Source organism: Taeniopygia guttata, chromosome Z (assembly GCF_048771995.1).
Source record: "Taeniopygia guttata chromosome Z, bTaeGut7.mat, whole genome shotgun sequence".
Lineage (NCBI taxonomy): Eukaryota > Metazoa > Chordata > Aves > Passeriformes > Estrildidae > Taeniopygia > Taeniopygia guttata.
The window spans coordinates 27,777,857-27,792,719 of NC_133063.1; the positions used below are offsets into that span (position 1 = coordinate 27,777,857).

Here is a 14,863-nt window from a genome sequence, read left to right on the forward strand (position 1 = left end):
TCAAGCTTGTGAATTTTATGCAGTGTATAGAGCATTGCAGAGACGGAAAGGAAAAAAGAAAACAATTTTCACTGATTTGGGGTGGTACACACCCTCAGGAAGATCTGGGAAGAGAGAGGATTGCTCAATACTTGAGGAAAGAGACTGATACATGAGAAAATAATCAAACAAATTCTGAAAGCAATTAGGGGAGCAGAGAAAATCACCATAGTCCATGCGAAAAGACACCAAACTAAGATGCAGTTCAGAATTCCAGGGAACAACTTAGCAGATAAAAAGGCAAAGAGTGCTGCTTTACTGAAAGTAAGCACCCCAGAGATTGAGGAAGGGGAAGCCCAAGAATTTCCCCCTCTTTCCTCTCAAAGGGAGGTAGAAGGTTACCAGAAGATTGGGGGGCATCTGGAAGGAGGTAAGTGGAATTACCAGATGTGAAGGAATTATTATCAAAGGATTACACTAAGAAAATTTTAGAGATATTACATCAACAGACACACTGGGGGGCCCAGGCACTTGTGGAACAATTCCTGAGAGTCTTCGTGTGCAAAAGCATCTATGAGTTGGCAAAACAAGAAGCGAAAGGGTGAATAATTTGCCAAAAAGTAAATCAGGCGAACACCCGTCAGATAGCACAGGGAAGTCGCCCAGTGGCTTACCAGCCTTTTGAAAGAATTCAGGTGGATCTCACCAATTTACCAAAAGTGGGGAGATACAAATTCTTGTTGGTCATGGTAGACAAGCTAACTCATTGGGTGGAAGCTTTCCCAAGCTCCTGGGCTACAGCCCAAACAGAATGAGGTTCCTACTGAAAGACATCATACCTCAATATGGGTTAGTAAACTACATAGGCTCAGATCAGGGAACACATGTCACCTCAAAGGTTATCAAGAAATTAGCTGGCGCTCTGCGAATCAAAGTAGAATACCATACCCCATGAAATGAGCAGGGTCTATGCCTTTATTGATGTTCAGCTCTTTATTAAAAATTCAGCTTGGCAGGGGGCTCGACACAGAGCTCGCCCCCGCTGTTGTAGCTTTTTCCCAGTAGCCGAAGGGTGAGAAGGCGTGCAGAGTCTGTCCCTGCAGTCTCCGTGGCACACTGGTAGCTGGAGGTGAAGAGGTATGCAGTCTGTTGCTGAAGTCCCAGCAGACCATCTTCTCTCCTTTCCTCCTGGCACACTGGTAGCCAAAGGGTGAGGGGATGTGCAGAGCCTGCTGCTAAAATCCAGCAGCAGCTATCCCCTCTCCTTCCCTCCTGGTAACACCAGGAATTGTGTTTTCCTTTGTGCCTGCTTCCCACAGCCCAGTCCAGTCTGGTCCTCTGCAGGTTATGGTGACAGGTCAAACACAGACTAGAGATGTGGTTCCCTTTTCCCCAACCAGCACACCCATCCAGCTCCCTCCACTGTGCCCAGCCTTCCATTTTAGGCTGGGCACAGTGAAGGTTTAGGGGTGTTTTTCATCCCCAAAACCCCCTCCCATGATTCCACTGGATTATTTTGCATCCCAGTCCTAGTGTGGGTGGGGTTGTAGGTGATTCCCAGGAGCAATTAGCTAATTAACATTTCAATGTCAGTACTTAGTTCGAGCCAAGTGTCCCAGCCAGGCTGTTTTGTTCATAACAAATCCCTCCTCTATTTCTTTGATCGGGCTTAAGCCTGCATCAATTTACAGTCTCTGGCTTTTGAGGGTTAGCTTCTTTGGGTAATTCTCCTAATTCCATATATCAGCTTCTAGCAAGTCTTCTTTAAAGTTAATTTTAAGACTTTTGGTTCTTTAACTACTGTCCATGTACAAGAGGAGGTGGGTTGGGTGACCTTCTAAAGGACACTTATTCTTATTAAACAGTTACAAAGTACTTAAACTTTGACTGTGGTACTTTAACTCAGAAGCGGTTATTGCCACCTTACCGCATATCAGCTTCTAGCAAGTCTTCTTTAAAGTAAATTTTAAGTCTTCTGGTCCCTTAATTACTGTCTCTGCACAAGAGGAGGTGGGTGACCCTGTTGGGTCTGGTCTGGCATCTGGGGGTGGCACTGGCCTTTTTACTCTGGGGATATGGATCCAGCCTTCTTCTTGGGATCGCACCGCAGTGTGTGTGGTGAGTAATACCTGGAAAGGTCCTTCGAATTTGGGGGTTAGTGGAGTGGTGGTGTTCTAAGATTTTATTGACACCTAATCCTCGGGACTGATGTTGTGGGCACTTGTATTCAGAGGGGAGGTTTGGGGGAGATACCCCTTCTTTCTGAGGCCTTCTAGGTATTTTCTTATGATTTTAAATATTTTTAAGTTGCTGCCTCCCCTTCTAAATAATCTGCAGTACTGAAAGGGGTGGTTAGAAATGGGAGTCCAAACATCATTTTATAAGGAGAAATCCCTACGTCGGACCGAGGTCTTGTTCTGATGCGCAAGAGAGAAAGAGGTAAACACTTGAGCCAATTTATTTTTGTCTCTTCAATTAATTTGGTTATTACATTTTTAAGAGTTCTATTCATCCTTTTTACCCTTTCTGAGCTTTGATGATGCCGTGGGGTGTGCAATCTCTACCTTATCTCCAGGGCTTTTGTTACTTGATGCAAAGTTCGAGCAACAAAATGTGGACCTCGGTCGAGTCAGTGTTATTGACTAGCCTGTATCGAGGCATGATATTTTCTAAGATTATTCTTGCAACTTCTTGTGCGGTTTGCTTTTTGGTTGGGAAAGCCTCCACGCAGTGAGTGAGATGATCTACGACCACTAGTAAATGCTTGTACCTCTGCACAGAGGGCATTTTAGTGAAATCTACTTGTGTGTTCTGGAAAGGTCTTAAAGCAAGTTTTCCTACACCATGTGCTGTTTTTCTCATTAGTTTTCAGGCAAATCGCATACCCTCTTGTGATTGCTTTTGCCAGGTCATACACTCTAATACATAAATTTTACCGTAAAAAGTGATCACACAAACCTTGGACTCCCCACTGGGTCAATTCATGACTTGAACTACTATCTTTTTATCTCATGGGATGATCCTTACCCTTAATTGGACTTGCAAGTCTCTTCCTAAGAGATTACTTCTTAAATTTGGCAGATAGATAAAGTCTGCCAAAAATTGTCTAGAATTCCCCTTGATTTTTATATTTTTGGCTATAGATGCTTTAAATGGCCTTCTCTTCACCCCTAAAACCTCACAGACCTTCTTCCCAATGGTGACTCTTAGTGGCAACTTGTGCTGGACTTATCTGCCTCTTTGTTAAATAAGAACTCAAAATCTTCATAGTGGGGACTTACTTTAAAGTCTACCAAGGGCTCTTCTTGATGGTTGATTGGATCTCTTCTCTTATAGAACCCCTGACACACCTAGTCATCCTCCATTGAAATCTCTTCTAAGACTTCTTGTTCTTTATGCATTGCTTCATCAAACTGAAACATAAGACACATCTCACTACAGTAATAGCACCTCCTGTTGCTTTGTGAAGCTTCAGGTTTCCTAAACTCATTGAAGTTCTTATTTGTCTCATATGATGGTGCTGGTTGGTCTCTATTTTTTTGGTGATAGCCCTGGTCTATTCCAACTTGACTTAGACGGCAGTGCTGGTGACCTGCCTGCTCTTATACTTTCTTGAGCAACTGCAACCATAAGTAATCATAGGGCTTCTAGATGTTGGTTTAGCTGCTTATACATCTACTGATCTTGGGTTCCATACCATGACCCTGTAATTTTAACTCTGGCCATACTTCCGTACTCTTGTCTAAACCCTTTGTGGTCTCCCAAGAATCTCATTGGTCTAACAATTGCCCTAAGAGCCTGTTAGGGGGAATTCTCTTTGCTTTCTCTTTTGAAGGATCCACTCCTTTGCTATAACCTATTCCCATTTCCAGGCCTCAAAAAGAAAAGAAAAAATATACCTTAAATGGTGCCCCCCTCTAAAATGGAATATACAGATATGCAGCTACAGTTCATCTAGCTCCTTCCAGTATTTTAAATCTCTTGACTGAACTTAATCTCTTCTAGCTAACCTCCCACGCTTGGCATTTATCTCTGTCTCTTGCCCAGGATAGCCACTAATCACACTCACATATATTGTCTTCTGCTTTCCCATTCTTTTTGGACTTCTTCATGGACTTTCTAGTATTGGACCCTGGGTAGGTCTCGCCCCAATTCTTACTAGGCCTTTTGCCCAACCTCCTTACTAGGCTTAGGAAGCTTGGTCTCCCTGCCAAGGTAAGGTCGAACGTCCTGCTGAGACTTATACTCGAACTCCGGCCAAGTCCCTTTGCCTCACTTTTATGGTTTGACATTGGCACAATGCCAGTGCCCCCCATGAAAATGAAATCTTTCAACTGAATGCTGTGAAATGCGATCGAGAACAGAGCAAAGCAGGCACAAGCCTAATAACAAGAAAAAAACTTTATTAAGCTACTACTACTATGCTACTATAAAAGAGGGAAAAAAAGAAAGAAACACACACAATTCAAAATGAAAACCTTCTAAAGCATTCTTCCTCCCACCACCTAACTCTAACAAACCACAGTGAGACACAATCTGGACCCCAATCAGGTTTCCACCCTCTAGATAATTAATACTCAGTCCATCTGCAGGGAGAGAGGAGTCTCTCCTGTGCCACAGACCCCCCCAAGAAACACAGCTACCACATCCTGTGCTTCCATGTCACCACATGGCACCACCTGGAGAAAAAAAGTTTGCCAGTGGTGACCCTCTCCTTTCTATGCACAGTGCTCTCACCACCAATGCAGATGGACAGACTGCTTTTTAGGATTTTTCCTTTCAAGGATGCCCTGCCAAGAGGGGAAAAAAAACAACAGTTCAGTTTTTCATTTTTTGGGACCAACAGTCCCCCCCCCCCCCCCCCATTTTCCCCTGGGGCCGAGGGTCTAAGAACAGAGGTCTTCTTCTCTTCTTCCTCTGCGAAGACAGGGGGCACCACCACAAATCTCCTTAACTTTTCTCTGTTCACTCCACTTCTGTCTTTTCCCAGCTGAATCATGGTCTCTTTGGCTCACCAGCATCCTCCTAAAATACAGTCTGTTTTGGAGGAGAAGATCAGTTCAGTCTGTGGCTACCAAGAAAAGTCTAGCCAAAAGCCACTCCATCATCTCCTCCCACCTAGAATTTCTCCTTCCAACATCCCGGGTCCCAGGCTGTTTCTCTTCCTCTCTTTTTAAACCAAGGAGGAGAAAAATTTCACAAAGCTTTCATTTCTCAGGAAGGGTTAAAAGTCCCGACTCCCAGAGATGTCTTGCTGCCCAGGCTCCAGCTCCCACAGGCGGCTGGGCACTTTGCGGCCCCCCCCGCTCTTCTCCTTCCCCGCAGTGAACTGCTGGCAAAACCACCGCTGTCTCTTTCTCTCTCTTGGGAGAGAGAGAGACTCTGGGGGGGAATGGAGACATCCCAGATTTTTCCACCCTTCCATCTGCAGGGGGCCAGCCCAGTTCCAGTCCCTCCACCCTTGGGCCTACCTCCGAAGGCCACATGGCTTCTCCCCTCCCCCACCCAGCTCGTCACTGGGCAGGAGAGAGTCCTGCACTGACCGCTGACCGAAACCCAAGAGAGCAAATTTTCCTGAGAATTCTGCTTTTAACCCCTCTGTGTTCTCAGAAGCATGTCCACCTTTAATTAGTCAATATCTAAATTGACCTCTTCCTTCCGGAAAAATTCTTTTTCCGTGTCAAACCACAACACTCACTCTTTTACTAGGCTTAGGAAGCTTGGTCTCCCTGCCGGAGTAAGGTCGAACATCCCACCGAGACTTACACTCGAACTCTGGCCAAGTCCCCTCACCCGACTCTCCTACTAGGCTTAGCCTGCTTGCCTTTCTACTTGCTTCTTTACTTGCTTACTTACTCTGCCTGCCAGAACATGTACTCTGCCTGTCAGGACCTGCCCCCTGCCTGCCAGCACATGCCCCCTTCTTGCCAGGACCTATGCCCTATCTGCCAGGACATGCCCCCTTCTTGCCAAGACCTTGCCAAGACCTGTCGCCTGCCTGCCAGGACATGCCCTCTGCCTGCGAGGACCTGCCCCCTGCCTGCCAGAACATGCCCCCTTTTTGCCAGGACATGCCCCCTGCCTCCTAGGACATGCCCCCTGCCTGCCAGGGACATCCCACCTGCCCTGCTGTGGACAATCCCCTTGCCCTGATTGCCAGGGACTTACTTTATCCCTAGAGAATCTTCACATGCCCAGAGAAGTGCCTTTATCTCTAAGGAGATGCCTCAGTCACTTCTCCGTTCCACTCGCTTACGCCCGTTCCCGGCCGGCCCCTTCCCAGGAGTCTGGAAACGCGGTACTAGCGGGTCCCTTTCACTTCAGGGGTCTGAGCTGCCAGCCCCCGTCTCACTCAATCACTCACTGATCTCCCATTTTTTTTACCAATCCGTCGTCCCTCCGTGTGGCTCATCCGCGTTGCTCCTCCACGTGGCTCATCCGTGTTGCTCGTCTCATACTGATCCTAGGGTCTGGTAGCCAGCAAATCCCAAGGGTCCCACAAAGCAGGTGGTTGAGCTGTCCAGCTGTCCAGGGATCCTCTTTGGGTGTGGCTATCCTGGACGAGCCCCCAAATTGAAATGAGCAGGGTCTATGCCTATATTGATGTTCAGCTCTTTATTAAAAAGTCAGCTTGGCAGGGGGCTCGACATGGAGCTCACTCCCGCTGTTGTAGCTTTTCCGGTAGCTGAAGGGTGAGAACCCTTCAGTCTCCGTGGCACACTGGTAGCTGGAGGTGAAGAGGTGTGCAGTCTGATGCTGAAGTCCCAGCAGACCATCTTCTCTTCTTTCCTCCTGGCACACTGGTAGCCAAAGGGTATGGGGATGTGCAGAGCCAAAGTCCAGCAGCAGCTATCCCTCTCCTTCCCTCCTGGTAACACCAGGAAGTATGTGTTCCTTTGTGCCTGCTTCCCACAGCCCAGTCCAGTCTGGTCCTCTGCAGGTTAAGGTGACAGGTAAAACACAGACTAGAGATGTGGTTCCCTTTTCCCCAACCAGCACACCCATCCAGCTCCCTTCACTGTGCCCAGCCTTCCATTTTAGGGGGTGTTTTTCATCCCCAAAACCCCCTCCCATGATTCCACTGGATTATTTTGCATCCCAGTCCTAGTGTGGGTGGGGTTGTAGGTGATTCCCAGGAGCAATTAGCTAATTAACATTTCAATGTCAGTACTTAGGTTGAGCCAAGTGTCCCAGCCAGGCTGTTTTGTTCATAACACCCTTAGCACCCCCAGAGCTCTGGTCAAGTTGAGAAGATAAACCAAACTTTAAAAGCCCAATTAGCAAAATTGATGTTAGAAACCAAAATGTGGGTAAAATGCCTCCCTTTAGCCTTCTTAAACATCCAGACTATGCCCCATTCTGAGACTGGGCTCTCACCTTTTGAAATGTTATATGGGATGCCTTATGTACATGGCATGCCTATAGGGCATCCAAAATTAGAAGATGGGCAAATACAGCCTTACCTGATAGCTATAAACAAGAATCTTCAGGAATTGCGAAAACAAGGGGTGATCATGCAAAACAGCCCTCTAGGCTTTTCAATATATAAAATACAACTGGGGGACAAAGTACTCATAAAAGCAAAGAAAGAGCCCACATTATTGCCTCATTGGGAGGGCCCCTATCTTGTCCTTTTGACCATAAACACAGCAATACAAACTACAAAAAAAGAGTAGACACACACTTCAAGGGTGAAGAAAGTCAAACTGCAAGAAAAGACACTGGAGTGGAAAGTCACCTCCTTCTCTAGAGACTTGAAGTTAACCCTGTGTCAGCCAAATAAATGACTGACAGTATTTTGATCAAGTGCTTTGTACCAGATTGTGACTCTTATTCCTTTGTGCATTTCATTTGCGAGTACTGTAACAAAGTTTGGGTTACGCATTACAGGGCAGAGATTTGGCCAGATTGTGTCTCAATTGTTTAGAACAAGAGCAGTGTCTGACTAGCCATTTTCTGAGACTAGCCACAAGGCTGAGATTAATTGAATTAGATTCTGTAATCTAGATTCATCTGTATCAAAACAGGCTGAAGGGAAAGTTACAGGCAAAAGCTTGAGTTAGTACTGCTGTGTGTCATAAACTAAACAAGATACCCTGAAGTACAGATCCTGTTGAGCTATGCCAGTGGGGCATTTTCAAATGGAGGTATGCAGTTCAGTCCTGGCATGAAACCACGGACGATGATTTCTGCTGCTGAGAAGATAGTCTACCCCACTGCTAGTGGCAACACAGTAGGTGTTGGGAGAGGCAGAAGAGTATTAGTGGTGGGAGTAATCCTGAGTAGTATACTCAACCCTGAAGGGCGGGGACCTGGCAGCGAGGATGGATATAGTGTGCAAACTGTCGGAGAAGGACACGGGAGATCAGAGGGTCCAATATTCCCAGCCCCGAGGAACTGCAGTAAAGATAAACCAAACAAGTCTTACCCCATGATTAACACTCAACAAGGGGCACACAAATTGAGGAAGAAAATGAAAGACCTTTTATTAAGGGTGGGTCCTGAAAACGGGCAGTCAACACACAAAATACACCAAAAGAATGCTGAAGCAATATCAATCCCAGCATGTGACAAATACAACAGCACAGTATAGGTTAGAAAGAAGAAAGACTCAGTCTTTGTAGCCTATTTCCAGGCAAACTCACTATGTTATGACATAAATAAATTAGGAATGTGTATGATGGGAAGTAAAACCTATTAGGTGAGAAATAATTTAAAGTATGAGAATAAGATGCCTCTCAAAAATGAACTGATCATCCTTGATCTTCTAGAGGACCAGGATGACAGAGTTTGTTTGTAATACGATAAGACATACTGTTTTGCAAGAGATAGAGAATAGACCCAAAAAATAAAATAAAACAAGTAACACAAAAGGTAAAGAGGAAGGAAGCCAAAATGAGCAAAAAGAGAATAAAACAAGAAAGGCTGAAGACCTTAAGTGAGCAATATGATCAACTAGAAAAACAATGCACCAACTGAAGTCTACCTACCTCAGATCAAATCTTCTTTGTAGATTTAACACAAGAAGTCTATCCAATTGCTAGATCTGTAGAAGGCTCGAGTCTGCTGAAAAATAGCCTTTAAAAAGTGAGAGTCTGACCCCAGAGCTGTTACTGAAATAGAAAGATGATAAGACCCCAAGAATAACTCAGAGGCCTGAGGGGTAGGTCTTAGACAAATATGTGATTGGAACATTCTGTCTCAGCAGAGAGGGGAGGGAATACACTAAAGTAGTAGTATACACCCCGTGTGTATCCACTTTAGCAGTAAATTCTACCAACAAGGGCAGGATTCAGCAGCCGGAAAACCCTACCGAGTACTAGAGTCAGGAGAAAACAGGCCAGTGTGAATGGAGTGACAAAATCAGACCTGGCTAGAACAAAAGCCCCAGAGCTAACCCGTACCAATTATGAAGTGAACTAAATAAATACTAAGATGAGCCTGAGAGCATAAAGATTAGGTGGAAAGCACCTAATGGCTTATATTAGATCTGTAGAAAAAAGCCTACAGCGAACTACCACAATGCTAGAAAAGATCCTACACAGTAAAACTGGTCAAACCTATTTTCTTTACCCTGCCCCAGCCAGAGCGTAGCTCAGTAAAAGCCCCCTTATATGAATCCTTAAGCTGAGAGAAGAAAAGCCTAAAGAAAAAGTTCCCTGTCTTCAGCAGAAGACAAACTTAGGGTAAAGAAAAATGGCCTACAGAAAAGATCATTGAATAGTATAGTCGTGCCACATAGGCACAAGATGAGACATGGGGGTATAAGACCCCAATCTACTTACTGAATTGTCTCATAAGGTTACAGGCTGTAGTAGAGATTGTATCCAGTCACACCTCAGATGCTCTCGAACTACTGTTTAAGCAGCATTCCCAAATGAAGGCTTTTGTATATCAAAATAAGATAGCTCTCAGTTACTTGCTAACTAAAGAAGGTGGGTTTGCAGAAAAATTTAATTAATCACAGTGCTGTATAGAAATTGATAATTATAAACTATTAGAGGCCTAGACACAGAAATTAAATGAGTGGCATATGTCCCGGTACAAAAATAGAATTTCATACTCCAGGCATCCTAATGAGATCATCTGTTTGATAGAGCATAGTAGAAGAAAGTAATATTCTTTATTTTATGTTCAGTAGCTAAAGTCATATTCCTGCACTGCCTCATACCCTGTTTCATAAGGTTGATACATTCAGTAGTACAAAGGATACAAGTAGCAGCCATGCCCACCTACCCTAAGTAGGGAAAAACAATGGGAAAAGCAAATCAAGTATCTAAAATAATAAAATTAGGTGAAAAAACCCCCACACAGCAGAGCAGCAGAAGCCCTAACCAAATTTGAAGGACAAGTAAGGAAAGAAAGAAGGACTTACAAGTCTTACCATGAAACTCCAAATGAAGATTAGGATAATGGGAACTAAGGAGAAACTAAAATAGTTTTTTTCTTTTTGAAACAAACTTAAAATAGTTAAGTAAAGATTAGAGTCAGTAGATATAGAAATTAAGGTGCAAATTAATGGGTTAATATAAGAGGGGAGGGATTGTTATGTGTAATGAATATAATTCGTGCTGGTACAATATGATGTATGTAGTATTTCATATTACCGGGAGAATGCACAAGTCAGCACTGGGAGTTGCTCCCACATATTCGAAAAACCGGACTCTGACAAAGCCTCATTTGCAAGCTAATACATGTGGCTCACCTGGAGATGAGTCATTTCTCAAGGTGATACGGACACGGACACTCAGGGCGTTGATTATCCCAGCAACGACTCGAGATTGGGATCACTGGGACTCTCCAAGCTTATAGATCTGAATGCTGTGTTCCAGTAACTACATCAGGGAGATTCATCACCACCTGGACATCAATTGTTCCAACCCAACGCAGAGAAAAGAGGCTTTATGAATATGTGGGACTTAAAATGGAAAGAAAAGGCTGATTACCAAAATCCCGTCCTTGGCAAAATATTCCCTATAAAAACTGTTTGTATCGGGAGGTTAGTGTGTGGGCATAGGAGGACCCTCTGCTGAAGATATCCACTCTATGATGCAATGATGCACCCAGTGCTGATCCCAAGTTCGGCACTGTCCTTTTTTCTTGTGGCTAGCTCAGAGAGAATTCAATAGCTGTAATAAAATTTTATTTTTATTTTTTAATTTGGCAGGATCAATTTTTATGTATAACAGAAGAAAAATAACACTTTCTATTTCTGCTCCTTGTTTTTCCTATGTAGAATGTGTTTGGAGAATTGTTTACCTGGGATGATTGCTTGATTGGATTCTGGTGAGGATTGTTTGAGCCTGATGGCCAATCCAATCCACCTGTGTCCAGACGAGAGGGGGAGAGAGAGAGAGAGAGAGTTAGATATAGTAGGTAGAATGGGTAGGTATGTAGTATCTCCTTTAAATAGTATATTAATGTATTTAGTATAGTTATAATAACAAAATCATTCAGCCTTCTGAACTGGAGTCAGACATCATAATTTCTTCCCACCAGGTTCTCCTCCATTTACAATAGAAGTGTTTCTCATTTTTTTTTTTTTTTTTTGGTGCATGAGAAAAATCTAAATATCATCCATATATGTCTTGCAGTGTTCTGCCAAGATAAAAATATTGCTTTATTCAGTTGAATTGACCCTTTTATGTATCCTGTTGAATGCACAGTATTCTGTGAGTGCTACAGTATCTCTGCATTTTGTAATCTCTTATTGATAAATCAATCAGAAACAAAAAGCTTTAACAAAGGAATTCAGTGGATGAACCCTAAATTTTCTATTGCTCTTCTATAGAGAGTGTGCTGTGTGTTGGTGCCTACCAATCTACTTTGGCCCCCTCTCAGTATGAATGTATTATCAAATAGAAAATATAACTATATAACTGCAAGTGACTTATATTTGAGCTACATAAAAATCTGGCATTCTTAAACCTCTTGGCAAACATCTGATTTTTTTATAAAGGTCTCAAAAATAATGAGTCATTTGCTGTCACTGTGGCAATACATTTATAATTTCCCAAAGAAAGCTAGAGACTGAGACATGCACATTTATTTCATAAAGAGCCATATTTTGTATTGTTTCACTGCCATCTTAATGAATATTTGCAATTTTTTTTCCTTGCAATTATTTCTGGATAAATGGAATTTAGTTGTAAATGAAATATCTGTGAGGTATTTTATGCCCTCAACCAGGAATGATTTGAAGACATCAACTCCTCTCTTTCAGTTTCTTTTTAAATGTTTTTCATTATAAAAAACTCAGAGATAACCCATCAGCACAGATCAAGGGACCCACTTATTGATCACATGTTGTGCAGCACAGACTCTTTTAGCACATTTTCAGATGGAAGTTTTGTGGCTTTTGTCTTGCAGTTAAGACTAGCATTGCTCATAAACGTGCTCCAAAAGCAAGTTACATTTTTTGTTCTATTGTACTCATACTGGATCAGCAGGAGGCTGGTACTTCTAGAATGTGAGTATAAGACTGAGATTCAATTACTGACTGTGGTCTCCATATAGAAGGAACTGAGCTGCTGCCAGAACTTAAAGACAAATAAAAGATAAATAGAGGATCCAGAATGTTTTCTGCTTGCTGCAGGGTTCACACAGTGCTGCTGGCTGTTGCTTCACGATGCTCTGCAAAGCCTTCTGTTCTCACTAAGGAGGATGTAACTCATTGTGTTACCAAAAAAAAAAAATTCCTCAAGTACAAAATATGACTCTGCATGCAGCAAGATGCTCTGTTTAGAATGGGGGTAAAATAACTCAAACAATGCTCTCTTTGCGAGACTACCAGTGGTGAATGTAGAAGGGGACATCACGCTGCTTTTGGGGTTTAATAATGCTGAAACCAATCTGACTCATCAATCCCGAAGTTAAACATTCTGATAGTGAGGTGAAGATGTGGCAGATATGGTAAAGTACATGGATCAAGAAAGAAATAAGAGGTACTACTACTAACTTATCCAAAGCTGCTGAGCTGACACAGCTGACTTGGAGACCTGTGACTGATAGTCAATTACTTTATACTATACAAGCTCAATTCCACCTTTTAAAGGCAGGATTTTCTAATATACCGCTCAGAGTGTGTCTGCAGATTCCTTCCTTGAGTGCAGATACCTTTCAAGATTACTTTTTGTGACTTGCCCACGGTGATTAGTATATACGTAGCATCAATCCCTACTTAATATTATTTTGTTTCTAGCTTTAAATTGCTTTAATATAATTGCTTCAATATCGCTTCAAAATGGTGCATTATATTATACTGGTAGATATAGCTCTTACACTGTAGTATATAACTCTGATTAAGATATTTTTGTCAAATTACTATCACAATAAGTATTTATGTGAATATATCTGGTTTACCATCCTTAATCTTGTGGGAGAAAGCTGTAGAAAGGCTCAGGAATTCCTTAGACTTAAGCCATTGAGAGTTTGGGGCTAAGATTAAATCCAGGGGCACCTAGGTTGCTCTCTGAGGAGGAGTTTGGAAAGTAAGGGAGTTCTTTCTGCACCCCATGTCTCAGCAGAAAGGTTTTTCTGATAAAGTTTTCCTGAAACTCCCATTCTGCCCATGACACTGCAATCCTCATTTATGGCAAAGCAGCATGAAGTGAATGAGCGCTGTCCTTCCTACCCCTAGTCTGCTGGGAGTATAGCCTCTAGGACTTGATCTCAGAGAAGAAAATGAATAATTCCTTTTTTTATTATGAAAGCATGAATATTTCAGGAAAAGTTTACTCAGCTCATTTTTCTTAGCAATAGCCTGCTATTTAAGTGTGCACAAAAACAATTGTCAGACTATTGCATCTGAGCTCATACATCCTCTGATGTGTCGCAGGGTTATGCCTTTGGGATTGAACACGGGACTTTTCCATTTTCTGTTTCTTTTACCCTAGGTGCTTCCTCTCATTTATTTAGCCCTTTGCTCTTACTGGCTGGGCAGTCCTTGTGAACCTCAGCTCCTCTTTCATCACATGTACATAGCATTAGCTTTGATTGTCTGTTTCATAATTCATATACGAACAATGAAAATTCTGCTGGTTGTGAAGTGTGGAATTTTTTGTGAAGGCAAAGTCCACAGCACATTATAAATTATATGTATGGTCATTGTGTGATTGTTGCAGTCACTCCAGAAAGGAATATATCTCCCATATAAACTCTTATTGATGTCACTGCTTTGGAAATGCTCCTCAAAATTGCACTTGGTACCTATTTATGAGCATCAGGGTTGACAGAGCCATGTTCAAGGATTAAGCTGTGTTGATGGGAGTTGATTACATTGCACATTGCAAAAATACAAAAGACAAATTTGTCTAAATATGATATCTGTTTCTGTGGAGAATTCAAGGGAGGTTTTAAGGAATATATGTTGTTCCCTTCCCTTCTTTTCCATATCTTCATAGAGTATGACTTTCAAAGAACTATGTTTAAAAATTAACTGCCATTAACTTCTACTACTTTCAGAAATATTGTCAGATCATAACAGTCCTCTGCAGCAGCCATCACATTCTCTGTTTCACACTTCTTCCAGGGAGTCAGAGTGGTTCAAAGGTTTATTGACAGCTATGGGGAAAGAAAACTGCATCTCATGGAGGTCAGATTCCCTTATGGGATCAAATCCTAGAAAAACAGCCAACTGAGAAGTCATACATGTAGAAGCAAAGACCATGGGATATTTTTCTAAAAAGCAATAGTACTTTTCTTTGTAAGTATTTCTGATTGGGGTCTTGTTGGGGAGGATGAATAAATATAATTGCCTGGCAAAAGATTTACAATAATGCCAGGATGAAATTTACAATAATAAAGCCAGGATGAAAACAATCCCCCCTACTGACTGGACAATGCCCTTACCTACAGATAGGTCCAAAAGTCAAAAGGACTGTTC

At 42.6% G+C, this 14,863-nt stretch overlaps 1 long non-coding RNA gene across 1 annotated transcript; it reads right to left on the minus strand.

The window, feature by feature from the left end:
• Positions 1–4,365: 4,365 nt before the first annotated feature.
• LOC140681937 (uncharacterized) lies at positions 4,366–9,107 on the minus strand. Its single transcript, XR_012053156.1, has 2 exons — positions 8,970–9,107; positions 4,366–6,913 (listed from the first exon to the last, which is right to left on the minus strand). It is a non-coding gene; the product is annotated as an uncharacterized lncRNA (long non-coding RNA).
• Positions 9,108–14,863: the final 5,756 nt, after the last annotated feature.